Source organism: Ochlerotatus camptorhynchus, unplaced genomic scaffold, assembly GCF_037179485.1.
Source record: "Ochlerotatus camptorhynchus isolate MF236.1 unplaced genomic scaffold, CSIRO-AGI_Acam_v1.1 ptg000614l, whole genome shotgun sequence".
In the NCBI taxonomy this organism is placed as follows: domain Eukaryota; kingdom Metazoa; phylum Arthropoda; class Insecta; order Diptera; family Culicidae; genus Ochlerotatus; species Ochlerotatus camptorhynchus.
The window spans coordinates 6,761-21,345 of record NW_027041093.1 but is presented as its reverse complement, the minus strand read 5'-3'; positions in this window follow the sequence as shown (position 1 = coordinate 21,345).

Below are 14,585 nucleotides of genomic sequence, written 5' to 3'. Positions count from 1 at the left end.
TTTCCCAGTACTATCATTTGTGTTTTCTAATTTATCTCATATTTATCTTGCTTGACTTTCTCCTAATTTCAGGAAAAACCTTGAACAATTTCTAGAATTTTCCTAAACATTCGTGGGCAAAGCAAAATTTCCAAAACTATCAGTATGTTATCAAATCAAAACCTCCGCAGTAAGAAGCCCTTACTGCACTAACTGCGCAAAGGCGCAACGAACTTGAGGCACTCGGTCCCCCTTCTTAAGTTACAAGTACTAGGCCAATTAAGGGGAAGATTATGGATATGATGATAGTTAAAATCAAAAAAAAACAAAAAATAAAGATACATAAATATGGATTCGTTTTATGCGTTTTACTCAGAACACCTCTGGCGTTTTACAAATCATGACCATCAATCGTCGCTACGCAAATCTTTGAAATAAGAACCAGAGATGTTTGTGTTGTTACAACTGATGTTACCTTTGGAAACCTTATTAGGCAATACATTTACTGTTTCAGTGCCACGTTTTCACGTTTATAACAGGTTTTTGCTTTAAACGTTCCCAGGAACTCGTGACATTACTGCTGAAAGTATTAAATCAGTCCAGAAAATTTAACATTTTCGGAAGTGAGTATATCTTTAAGCGATTCAACATTTTCCCTACTGAACTCAAGCTTTTCTGAAGTTATTAAATATGCTATGAGCTGAATACACGAATCCAGTGCTTCCAATTTTTCCGAAGTGATTTAAAACTTTTGTAAAGTTCAGTACTGTTTGAAGTTATTCTGTTGGCTGCTATTTTTTCTGAAATGGTCCAGTACTTGCCAAAGTGATCTTAATCTTTTTTCAAGTTATTCAGTACTTTCTGAAGGGATTCTTAACTTTCCAAAGTGATTCTAAACTTTCCTAATGGAATGTAATGTCAGTATAGACAGATCTCGTTTTTGGAAACGTAGCTACAGTGCACTCTCTACGACTCGAGGTACCTATAGAATTATCGAGTTATAGAATAACAATCTCATACAAATTCGCTATCTCAGTAGCCATGACACTCATTTTTATGATGGTTATATAACTGGATATCGAGTAACTGGTCATCGAGTTGTGGAGAGTTGGCTGTTCTTCATCTATGTTGCCAAAGTCGAGATCTTTTTCGATGTGTCACAATTGAGTAGCTTAGCGATAATAATCAATACTCCCTGAAGTAAATCCTGCTGAGAAACTGTTGAAAAATTCCTGGAAGTGAGGAGGATCTCTCGGTTTTTGACGGTCTAATTGACCTACATTATGAAACGGCTGGCACTGTTATTGCCTATCGTAAAGTATGAGATCAGCAGTTTTTACACATTGCAGATGCATGCTCGTCCAACGCATCGTTTTTTGCTTCTCTGACAGGTGATCTGGCAATAACGGAGTAGCAACCGCGAGCGGATTTTTTTTCTTTATTTAAGAGGTTTTCAGCCTAAAGGCTGGTTCGGCTCTGAGAACCGCGAGCGGTTAATCATTCTCATGCTCAATTATGTCTGTACTATTTGAAGTGATTCAGTACTTTCTGAAGTTTTTCTGCAGTAATTCAGCACTTTTCAAACTGATTCAGAGATTTTCTATCGCTTTTCAGTACTTTCAGAAGAGATTTTGAATTTTTTTTTAATGATTCTGTGATGCCCAAAGTTATTCCGATTTTTCTGAAGTGACTAAATATTTTCTGAAGGGATTCCAAACTTTTCTGAAGTTATTACAAAATGATCTCAGCTCTTGAAGAAGTGATTGCAAACTTGAGAGAATTGATAAAGTACTTTCCGAAGTTTTGTGAAGATGTTCAGTTCTTTCCGGATTTTTTTTTTAGTTTTTACGAAAGCGATTACAAACTTTCTGGAAAGATTAAGTATTATCCAAATTTTCTTCAGTCACTCAATACTATCCGAAGAATTTCAAAGTTTTTTTCTGAAGTGATTAATTATCCAAGTAACATTGTAAGTTTTATTGAGGTTTTAAAGCACTCTACAAGTCTAAATCATGGTCTACAGTACCCTCATAAAACCCAAATTGTTACTTGGGTACTTTCAGAATTGATTTCAAACTGTTCAAAAGTGATTCAGTTCTTCCTGAAGCGATTCAGTACTTTCGGAAGTGATTACAAACTATCTGGAATTATTCTGTGCTTTTCGGAGCGATTCCAAACAGTTCTGAAGTGATTCAGTACTTTCTGGAATCATTTAGTGCTTTGCGAAGTGATTATGAACATTCTGAAGCGATTCAGTATTTCCGACGTGAGGCTGAACGTTTCTGAAATGATTCTGTGCATTCCTAGCTAATTTAATCATTTTCAAAGTTATTCGGTTCTTGCGGAAATGATTACAAACTTTCTGGGATGATTCAGTACTTTCCAATGTGAATCCGAAATTTTCTGAAGTGATTCAATACTATCCCAAGAGATTCCGAGCTTAAAGTGGTTCAACACTTTCCGAAGTGATTCAGTGCTTTCTGAAATAATTCAGTACTTTCCGAAGTGATCATGAACTTTTCCAAAGTGATTCCGAACATTACTGAAGATATTCGGTGTTTTCCGAAGTGATTCGGAACATTTCTTAAGTGATTCAATTATTTTCAAAGTGAACTTTTCGCAATGATTCAGTGCTTTCCAAAGTGATTTCGAATATTTATTAAGTGTTTTGGGTCTTTTCTGAAGTTATTCAGTACTTTGTGAAATGATTCTCAACATTTATGAAGTGATTCAAGACTTTCTGAAGTGATTCCACACTGTTCTAAATCGATACAGTACGTTCAGAAGTGATTTCGAACATTTCTAAAGTGATACAATACATTCCTAAATGATTCAGTAGTTTCCGAATTGATTGAAAACATTTCTGAAGTGATTTAGCACTTCCGAAGTAAGTCCAAACTTTTCTGAAATGATTCAGTACTTTCTGAAGTGATTTCGAACTTTTCATTAGTTATTCAGTGCGCTCTGAAATGATTCAGTACTTTCTGAAGAGATTCCGTATTTTTATGAAGTGATTCAATTATTTCCTTAAGTGATTCAGTAATTTTTTAAGTGATTCCGAACTATTCTCAAGTGATTCAGTACTTTCTGAAGTTATGTCGATCTTGTTTATATGATTTCAAACTATTCTCCCATACCTCACCGTGAAAGAATTCCATCACCGTCATGTCAAAATTTCTATCTTACGCCACTAAGTGCGCTAACTTTTGTCCGCCAATCAGGATTTGCACCGTTAGTGGTTAACCTCAATTAGATGAACTTTTGGACAGTTCAGTGGTATTCAGGCATGGAAAATCATTTGCATTCATTTCGTGCATTCATTTACATTCATTTGCCTCTAACTTTTTTCTTCAACAGCTATCCGCAAAATGATGTACAGAGCTTTTGTAGGTTTTGTTATTAGCTACAACTTTCAACAGCAAGTCAAATCCTTATCTCTTATGCATGACGAAGCAGATCGAACAGAAGCCGCTACTGTTTTTCAGTGAATGTATTTTACATTCACTGAAAAACAGTAACAAGTTCTGCCCGCTCTAATTCGTGATGCATAAGAGATACAGATTTGAATAATGAGCTAAACTTGTAGCTAATAACAAAATCTACAAAAGCTCTAAACAAAATTTTACGGAATGCTGTTGATGAAAAAAGTTAGAGGCAAATGAATGTAAATGAATGTATAAAATGAATGCAAATGATTTTCCATGCCTGGTGGTATTATTAAACTTTTTTCCCTCGATCATGGACACACAGCCCGAGCAAAGTCTGAGATCAAATTGCAATCTAAATTTGATGTTGTGATTTCGCTGATAATGATAACTCAGGTTGCTGTCGTTTTGGTCGTTTTAACGGTTAAAATATCAAAATTGATAGCAAACATATCTTCCTGTGACATCACATTGAAAACTATTTCTGCTATCAGTGAGAGCAAACTGAATACTCAATTTGATATCAATTTTTCATGTTGATAACAAAACAAGTATTCAATTTGATGTTATGCTAAGGCAATGAAGTCAAACCCGCAGCAACATATTTTTGTACAGCAAAATGAAAACAAAATTTATCAATTGCATAAACTGAAATTAAATTAGGATTTCAGTTTGATGTTGATATCAAAACTGGATTTCAATATGCTTTCATTTTGATGCTGGACTGATGCTGATGCTATTTTTTTTTTCAAAAAGAAATTCTGCATTATTACCTAAAAACCTCTCTCTGCATTGGCGTTGCCATGCGATAAGGTACATCTTTGAAGATATTCTGGATACCACGCAAATATTTGAAAACATCCCAACTGATACTGCAAACACTATCCTTGAATGCATTATGCAAAATATACAGCCCACAGCTTCCCAGATCTATCAGCTTCTCACCACCTTTTTGTACCTCTTGCTTCAAGTCACATTGGGCCCATCCATGGACACTTGCAGTAACTTGTTCAAAGAGATACCGGCAAGGGCGTCCATAAACGCAGCGAGTAGATCTGATGCCCGGGATCTTCCCAAAAACGTTGACGTCATGCACTGATAAAATTTCAAAGATTGTTTTATGTGTCCCACACATAATTTTTAGCAATGTGATCAAAATTATTTTTTCCCTGACCTACACTAAAATTCCCTGACATTCCCTGACTTTCCAGATCATAAATAGAATTCCCTGACATTCCCTGACTTTCCAGGTTTTTCCAGGTAGTCGACACCCTGTAGTCATATTTTTGATACATGAATAAAATCGTAATTTTTCTGTCGGAATGATTTCTAAGAACGCCAATGTCTTCGACTATTCAAGTTTATTATAATTTAATGTAGAACAAACACGCAGTGTACACACTATTTAAAAAAATGTCAGCCCCATACTTACTCATTTGAGTTGAATTATTTATGGATCAAGGAAGATTGTGTAACGTAGCAGTATAATCGAACCAAATCTAGGAAGTTTTAAAATGCAATATTCATTGTTGAACACAGATTGTGTTGTTTTAAATTACTGTTGGAAACAAACATAATCAAGTGGAGTTTGAGGTGCATGTATGATTTTGGGAAGAGGGTGGTACGATCAATTCCAGCTGGATCAAAATACCTACAAGTCTATATGCACAAACAGGAAAATATACGCAGCAGCACGGAGACAAGCAACAAATTTTATAGTTAGTGCACTTCTCCTATAGCCAGAAAACTGCCAGCAACGGAGGAATAGAGAACATTTAGGAAATAAATTAAAATGTTGCTTCGCCTGGCAGAAAGCCTACATCGGGCACATACCCCAAAAACTGAACTAAGCGCTGAACATACCAGGCAAACTAATGGAACAGATGAGCAGCATTCGACTGAAATTAAATTTATTTTACCTAGCCTTAGGTTCGTTCATTTTACCCGACTTTCCTGGTGGAACAACAATTTTCGGAGAGGCAATGTAGAGGCGGGCAAGTTTTGGAAGAATGTGTGCACATGTGGCGCCATTCGGTTTCATACCTGAATGGAATTTGTATTGATTTACGTCTGCTTGCAAAACGTTCATCTGCTTCGGGTCTTTGTTCTAGTGATTCAGTTTGTAATCAATACTTTTCCGCGGTTACGGTTCTCACACACGGAGGCAGCTAGACAGTTTTGCAAGCCGCGGAGAAAAATCCACGCTTTAAAAGTCATTAATTTTGGTTTTGCTGGCGCCCTCACGTAGTAGTGTGTGCAACGACTGCAATTCTCCCTTGACGATGGGAATCATTATTGGGAAAGGCTCTGTCCAACAACGGTCCCGAAAAGGACGATATCAAGTTGGTACAAACACGTAGACACTTTCCCGAGGAGAATTCCGATGCACTGCAGCTGGGGGTCAGTTGGAGAGGTGTGCACATAAATTATCCTGCCATCAGATGCACAACGTACACCGTTATCCCTGCGAAGACGAGCATGAGAGAGACAGGACGAGCATTGCTACCAGAGTGGAGAAGTGAGTCTGTGTTGGTCACCACCAGCATAATTTCGCCGGTGAACCCTAGAAATGAAAAACGTATCCTCAGTCCCCAACTCGTCTGCCAGTGTTCGCCTTATAGGTTCTACAGACTACGAGCAAGGATTGCATCTGGCAAGTTGGTTGTACGCTTCGAGCGACGTTGGCTTTAGTCCCGTTTGGAAATGTACGGAGATAGATGAGTTTGTAGTCGTCGTTCTTCTCCACAAACGGAGCTTCGTGTGTACAACAGTCTACCGCCCGTGTACATTGAGTTCAAGCCAAACCAACACACCAGTGTAGGAAAACTCCACGGAAGAGTCAAACAATAAATCAATAATTTCCTCCCGCTCTCGTCGTCCTCTACTTGTACAGCGTTGAGATTTTGCTTTATGTTTCACTTTAACTTGAACTTTAACCTTATAACCCTTATAATATTTCTTTGCCGTTTGGACCGTCGTCGTTGACACACCCCGAATAGCGAGCTCTGGCATAGTTGGGGCACACTTTGAAATATTCAAGGAATTCCGAGTATCTCGTGCAACTGACATCGAGATATGCGGCTCGATTATGCGTCAGGCGGCAGAAATTGTCCAGCACAGGGCAATTTTTACGAATTGTTTTCATATGCATTAGAATGATGGATTTACTATGCGAATAATTTATTTTGTCAAGTAAAGGGTGATACGGTCAAAATTTGGTCAATATCAACTTGACGTATTTCTTTCAATTTTGCATTTTAAAAACCTGAACACCCCTCATTTTGAAGGTGTGTGTGTGTAGAATGTTGCTTCTATTTTGATTTTGGAATTCACTCTTCAGTTGTCAAAATGCCGTCCAAGCAAGAAGAGCAGCGTATCAAAATTTTGCTCGCGCATCGCGAAAATCCGAGCTACTCGCACGCAAAGTTGGCAAAATCGCTAAAAGTTGCCAAATCAACCGTTACAAATGTAATTAAAGTGTTTGGGGAACGTTTGTCGACAGCCAGGAAGTCTGGATCGGGGGGAAATCGAAAACCGGAAGCCGCTGAGACGACAAAGAGAGTTGCCGGTAGTTTCAAGCGAAACCCTAACCTCTCTCTCCGAGATGCCGCAAATAAGCTGGGTGTATCGTCTACAACCGTGCATCGAGCCAAAAAACGAGCCGGACTATCGACTTACAAGAAGGTAGTGACTCCAAATCGCGATGATAAACAAAATACGATGGCCAAAGCGCGATCCCGGAGGCTGTACACGACGATGCTGACGAAGTTTGACTGCGTGGTAATGGACGACGAAACCTACGTCAAAGCCGACTACAAGCAGCTTCCGGGACAGGAGTTTTATACGGCAAAAGGAAGGGGAAAGGTAGCAGATGTTTTCAAGCACATGAAACTGTCAAAGTTCGCAAAGAAATATCTGGCTTGGCAAGCCATCTGTACCTGTGGCTTGAAAAGCAGCATTTTCATAGCTTCCGGGACTGTCAACCAAGAAATTTACGTGAAAGAGTGTTTGAATAAACGTCTGCTGCCTTTCCTGAAGAAACACGGTTGTTCCGTACTGTTTTGGCCGGATTTGGCATCTTGCCATTACGGTAAAAAGGCCATGGAGTGGTACGCCGCCAACAACGTGCAGGTGGTTCCCAAGGACAAGAACCCTCCCAACACGCCAGAGCTCCGCCCAATTGAGAAATACTGGGCTATTGTCAAGCGGAACCTAAAGAAGACCAAAAAAACTGCTAAGGGCGAGCAGCAGTTTAAAGCAAACTGGCTTTCTGCGGCGAAGAAGGTGGACAAGGTGACTGTACAAAATCTGATGGCAGGGGTCAAGCGTAAGGCCCGGCAATTCGGATTTGGAAAAGCGGAAGCCTAACTGAATATTTTTCCTGAATTTCATACTAATTGAACTTGAAAAAGAAATTTAATTTGATTTTTTAAATAAACGATTTCACCGATTTACACGCGTTTTCCCTTGACCAAATTTTGACCGTATCACCCTTTAACACCCTTGCAGTAATTGTTTCCTACTATGTGATCGAAAACATTAAATTTCGACCCTTTTCGATCGTGTGGTGTCGTAAACGGATGACACCATTCTTACTTTGTATTTCCTGCGTAGGAAGGTGCAACTAAGGATGAAACATTTTATCGTTCGCAATAATCTTGGCTTGTTTTGTTTCAGTTTTCGACCTTCCCGCCAATGGTACCGACACGAAAATACTGAACGAATTTAGCTATTCCACTTTGTCCACTAGCGAACGTTCGACCAACTAGCAGACACACTCATAGAGAAACACAAAATTAATGGTTTGGAGTAATTTCGGGGCTAGGTTAATGACAAGTTAAAAGTTTCGGAATTTACATAATTATAAACTTTTTCTACATCTTTCTGCCTTTGGGTGGGAAGCTCAAACTTTTTTCCCGTCATGGCATAGCACTGCACACCGCCGGATGTGAACGAAATTTCGGTTTGTGCACCAATGGAAATTTACAACTGTGTCGGAAATCAGCAATATCCATCTAGCTTCATAATAAATCCTATTATTTCCTCGACTCACTGCCCGACTTCCCCTATTGGAACGAAGAGTTTGTTCGAAATCCAGTGGGAGCTCGTATGTATTTACAATTCATAGAATTTTTAATACATTTTAAAATTTAAATCGCATCTATCAACTGGACACTGGGTCCCAGTGATGGACAATAGCAAAATCTGGAAATTGCAATTAAAATGGACTAGAAGGAGGTTTGACGATACCAGTTAGTGCCATGGCAGCGTATAACTAGCGTCCATACGACGAAATGAAAGCTCACAATGTCCCTAGGGTCTGGTGAATAAATTAACTTTCACTTTCAGTGTGAAATGTCAGGTGGTGAATTAAATACAGTCATTTTTACCTCAAATAGTCTGTGTTTATACCAGTGCTTTTTTGCGAACAGGTCATCCTCGTTATGACAGATTTATACGAGTAATTATATGAACGTTTTCCATGACTCTTCGAACCATGTAAATGAACCACACTCGCGACTAAGAAGAACTAAACGCGCAAGAGGATAACTAAGAAACTTTAAATTTATTGCGTGTTGTGTTGCTCAGACATTTCTGCCTTCTCTTCTCCTCTGACATTCAAAGCATAATAAATCACCGTCTCGTTATAAGTTTTCAAAAAATGTAAGACACACCGCGCTCTCGGTTCACCAGAGGTGAAGTCCATTCGGTCCCAAGTGAGCAACGGGATTGCACTGTGGGACGTAGAGCAGTGCTTAAAAATGGCCGATTATTTTTCAAAATCGCACAAAGGCTGTTACTTTAGTGTGGACCTTGGGGAAGATAAATGACTCGCTTATCCATATAGTACCTGTAATTTAAGAAGTTTCATGTTGTAATTACATTGCCAACAAATGGAATACCCATTTGATACGATTATACGAACCTAGAATTACAACAGCTTAAACAGATCTCTTATGAGATTATAAGCAACGTCGATCATCACACAAAGCATTCACCTTTCGGCCCTGTGAGAACTACTCATCGTAGCGCATGGAGGATGTGTTGCAATGCAACCGACAGCTGTATATTATAAATTCTAAATAATTCACTTCTCGCTACACCTATGAGTTGGAGGAGGAGGAGGAATATTTTCTAAATATAACTTTGAAATTTCCAATTAAAACTGGTGTTGTCCAGCACCTGTTTCGCATTAAACATAATATAAATTTAAACCGCAAATTGCAGTAGACTTTTTGAAGCGTTGTACATGTACGATAACAGGCTATGGTTAACGAAGGGTTAACCGAGTATCTTGATAATGCATCAAAACCAATTTTGCCTATGACAGGATAACATTTTTTTCTTTTTTAAAGAGACTTTTAGCCCTAGGCTGGTTCGTCTCTAACAAACTAAGCCATTGTTTTTGATGTACAGAATGTTAAATATTTAAATTATGGGTATATTTTTTATACACTAATAATGGTCAGTAGTGGTAAATTTTAATTACTTTTTTGTTATGTAATGCAGCAGGCGTCCATTTTTCCTGCTGTGTCCGTCCTTATTAAATATCCCATACACCAAAATGTTGAAATTTTAGAACAAAATTATAACCTTTTATAATTTGTTTTTGACTTATCAAGACATATATTTTGCCATACAGCTACGCATTTAAAACCACTCAAATTTATTTCAAATTTGATACAGACCTTACTACCAAAACTTGAAGCAAGAGTGCCAAAACTGGTACGCTTACCCTAGCAATATTCTTTTGGTTATTTGAGTACTTTTAAGAGTTAAATTAAGTTTTCTTTATTAGGGAGGCTTTCAGCCTGAGGCTGGTTCGCCTCCGTACTTTTAAGAGTGTGTGGGAAATAAAATTCTCAAAAATGTCTCTGAAATTATCAACAAAATTTAATTTATATTTTTAGTCATCTTCCTCCAAGAAAAATCAGTTCTATTCAAAATTGTCTCTCGCTCTGCACTTTTCTCAAAACAACTCAAATTAATTTTTATTAATTATTGTTTTTTAAATTTATTATTAAATGAGTTGTTTGGACATTAATTTTTCATTCGTCACATGTTATTTATTTTACTGTTACTGTACAGTTGTTAAATAGTTTACTTTTGGCCAAACTAAGTAAAGTTTAACCAAGGTTCACTGGGTATTCTGAAGTTCACGTGTACATATTTATTTATTTAATAGTAGACTGAGGAAGCTCTCAATTTACCTTGTAATGTCCAAGCTCAATGTTTGGAGGGATAACTGCAAAGAACTGTTTTGGACATAACAAAGACATTGTTTGAACATTTAATTTGCTAATGACAAGTTGACCAACAACGCCTTACTACTGAATTCATTCATGGGTCACAAATTAAGGGCCCTTAGACCGATATCTTTTGAACATCTATGTAAACAAGCAATCCGTTCACAGCATGGTAGCAAGATGGAAGGCTTAGATGCAAATTTGCATTATTATTATCGCAATAAATCACTTGATTGAGCTGCCGTCCGTCTCGCGTATCGATTTGGCTCGGTACGATGGCCAACGTGTCCTACCGAATGAGCGGTGATGTGAAATGGTGCTGACTTGCATCAGTGTAAAGGCCATACACTTTTTGCTCTGTCTTTCACTCTTACTGTACGTACCTATACCTTTATTTCGGACCACGATGCGACAAGGAAAGTGCAGCTTGTGGAGGATTTCAGGGTTTTTTTTTTGTTCGTGATGACTCGGAAAAATCACCAGGTACAGGTTATTTTATCTGGTTGCAAATCAATGTAAAGACGTGTATAAAACAAGAGCAGCATGAGACACAATAACGTTATTGAAGTATACGAGATAAGGTTTCAATCAAAAAATGTTTTGCACGTTCCCCGTTTATTTTCGTCGAGTCCTCACTCGTGTGACGTGTGACATTATCGAGGAGGTGGCATTGATGAAACTATTAGCATTCCATAAAAGAGAAAACAATTTTAACGACATCCATTGTATGGTTTAGAAGGAAAGCATTAGATTTTACGAGTTGAGCCCGTCATTGTCACATGGCCATTGATGGTATTGAGTGTGATGTCACTGCTGGTTTCTATTCACGATGAGTTCAGGTGTGCAAAACAAACTTTCAATGTTAATTGAAATGATATGACTCGTGAAGTAAACATCAATGTAAACGTATTGTTGGAAATGTTATTAAATCATAAACAACACCTTAAACCAAGTGTGTGCCTTGAAACACATGAAGAAAATCAGTTATATCATGCAACAGCAAATCATTCTTTAGAGTTGAAGAATAGAATTTACTGGCTAAAGGAAACGATAGACGTGCCAGCAATGACACTGTTAAAATATATACCATTGCATGACGAGGTACAAAACACAAGTGTGCAGAGATTCTTAGATTACGTTTGATGCATTCAGATTGTGTGTGATGTGGAATCGTATGATATGTGAAGGTGTAAATTTGAAATTTAAATTATCCGAACAAAAGTTGTGCAAGCAGCATGAAGAAGAAAGTGATGATTTGCGACAATGTAGTTGTACCACTTGAAGGATGATCAAGATCGTAGGTGTCAAGTCCGGGTTCTGACGGGTGAAAGCAATTATTTGTGCCAGCATGATATATGAGAATTTATTTCAAATAAGGTGTAGGTCCATACAGTCAAAACAAATGGCATAAACAGTATGTAATTTTTTTTTAATTCTTTATTAAAGAGATTTTTAGCCTTAGGCTAGTTCATCTCTAAGTATGTAAAAAAAAACATAAGTCAATCACCTTAATTTCTAATACACAATTTTGAAGCATTCACCATTTTTTCTCCATTCTTATGTGATACCATCGCCACCGCAAAATGCGTTGTGATGCTATGCACAAGCACGGATCTCACAGTCATGCTGTGTCACGGCATCGCCACTCATTTTGCACCCTTGGGGTTCTGATTGATAATTTAATCATGCACTAAAGAAAATTGTGAAAATTGCAGTGTAGGTGGATATACTTGTTTATATACTGTACAACTAGTGTAAGAATGGGCATCTCACGTGCTCTGTATACAGCACCATCCGACACAGTTCCGGGTTTCCGTGGGGAAGTGGCCTTTTTCTGATTAGTACCAAAACCCAAATTTGTTTGATGAAAATTAAGGCTTTGTTATGGACTTGCAAACGTTGTGATATATTCTATAATCTATAAAGAGACGAATAACCAATCAGCTTTTGATGATTACTTAATCAAACTAAATAGAATAATGATTGCTCTCATTAAACATTAATCAACCTCAAATAAAGCTGTAAGGCGTAGAGAATGTTCTTTGGGAGGCCATTTGCTGACTTGTACCGAAACCCATTATGCAATTCTCCATGAGTTCCACGCAAAATAGCGACAAAAAATTATGTTTCGACCTTCTCCGATTTGTATGAGACTTTGAGATTTTTTTTGTTATGGGCAATGATTCAGTTTATTGCTTATATTCAGCCGTTTTGGATAATGTAAAGTTTTAAAAATAACACCCTTGAAATTTTTCAAAAAAATGTAGCAAGAAAACGGTGTTTCTGATCGAAATGACGCCTGAAACAAAGTTGTGGAGAAAATTTAAAAAAAAACTGTTCAAATATCTCACAATGTTCTAGCCCGACTTTTGAAAACTTAAAAAAAGTCTATGCAAAATTTAAACTTTTGACATATTAAAAACTATAACGACACCGGTGGTGTAGTCGTAAACATAATTACCTCTGACCCCAAAAGGCCAGGGTTCAATCCTAGTCGGCGCCCCCGGGATTTTCTGATGCATGAAATCTCTGATCACGAAGTAAAGCCGTTGGTCCTCGGTCCATAAATTGATGGGTCGATAGGTAGGGTTCAGGTTTTTTATTTTTTTATTTCTTTATTAAGGAGATTTTTAGCCTATGGCTAGTTCATCTCCGGGCAATCTGCGTTGTTTGATTTTCTCCCGGACCAGAAATTAGTGACATGGCGAGTGATAATTTTTAATTTCAGTTTGTTTACGCGCTTGAAGGTGCGTGAAAGAACACGGCACAATCGGTGTTGATGTTGGCTCGCTTGCAACATTTTTTGCAAAAAAAAAAGGGTTTTCGAAAGAAATTGATCGAAAGTGTACCAAAAGTGCTTCTGAACGTGTTTCGCAGTTGGGTGTGGTAAAATTCGTGAATTCGCGGTTTATGATCAGTGAAAATTCCGTATCACAAAATTGCTCACCGAGTTCCCTGCGAGAGAAAAATAAGCATCGGGAATGTGCTCCCGGATGTATTAATTTGGTGAGTACGTTCCAGTTGAAGATTGTTCTTATACATATCTCGATTGCATTTTCGAGGGGACGTCCGGAGAGCTTTGAGATTTAGGCGTTGTTGCTTTTGCGGGCAGACGCGTTGGTCGCCGGTAAGGGCCAGTAAGTGCTGTCAGCAGATGAATCAAAAGGTATTCGAAACAAAATTGATAAGAAATGTCATTTCAAATCGATTTAATACAGTTGAACAAATTTCAAAACTTCATTTGATAAAGGTAGAGTGAACAGGCGGGGCTTATTGTAAGTAAAAGTGACCTCGGAGTGGTCGTGAATTACCAGGCGTTCTGAAATGGGTCACTGGAGCTGCTATAGAGCTAACACCTTCTAACTCCCGGACTAAACCTGCTTTAATTTAAGAGTAATAAAAAGCAGTTTCTTCCATAATAACACTGCCGGACAGTGCGGGTTAGATTGTACACACACACACACACACACACACACACACACACACACACACACACACACACACACACATGGCTAGTTCATCTCCGAGGTAGGGTTCAGGTGTGGGAGCTGCCTCCCTGACGTTGGTAGCATTGGTACTCAGTACGGAAAACAAATCAAGGAAAAAAACATGAACACTTGAAAACTGACAAAGATCGTAGAACAAGCTATTTTGATCATGTTTTCGAACTTTTGTTACCACGCTTTTTTTGTGTATAAATTATTATTAGGGGGCGACCCCGGCGTAGTGGTTAACATCCATACCTCTCACGCCAAAGTCACGAGTTCAAATCTCACCCCCGGACAAGTCACGAATGACCCAAGTGCTAAAGTGACTATAATGAATAAATAAATATTGCCTCTATCTTTGACAATACAGCAAAAGGACTAGCCTATGTTTGCAGCTTGAACACTGGATTCCGTGTGTATTGTTTTAAGATAGTATTAGAAAAAAT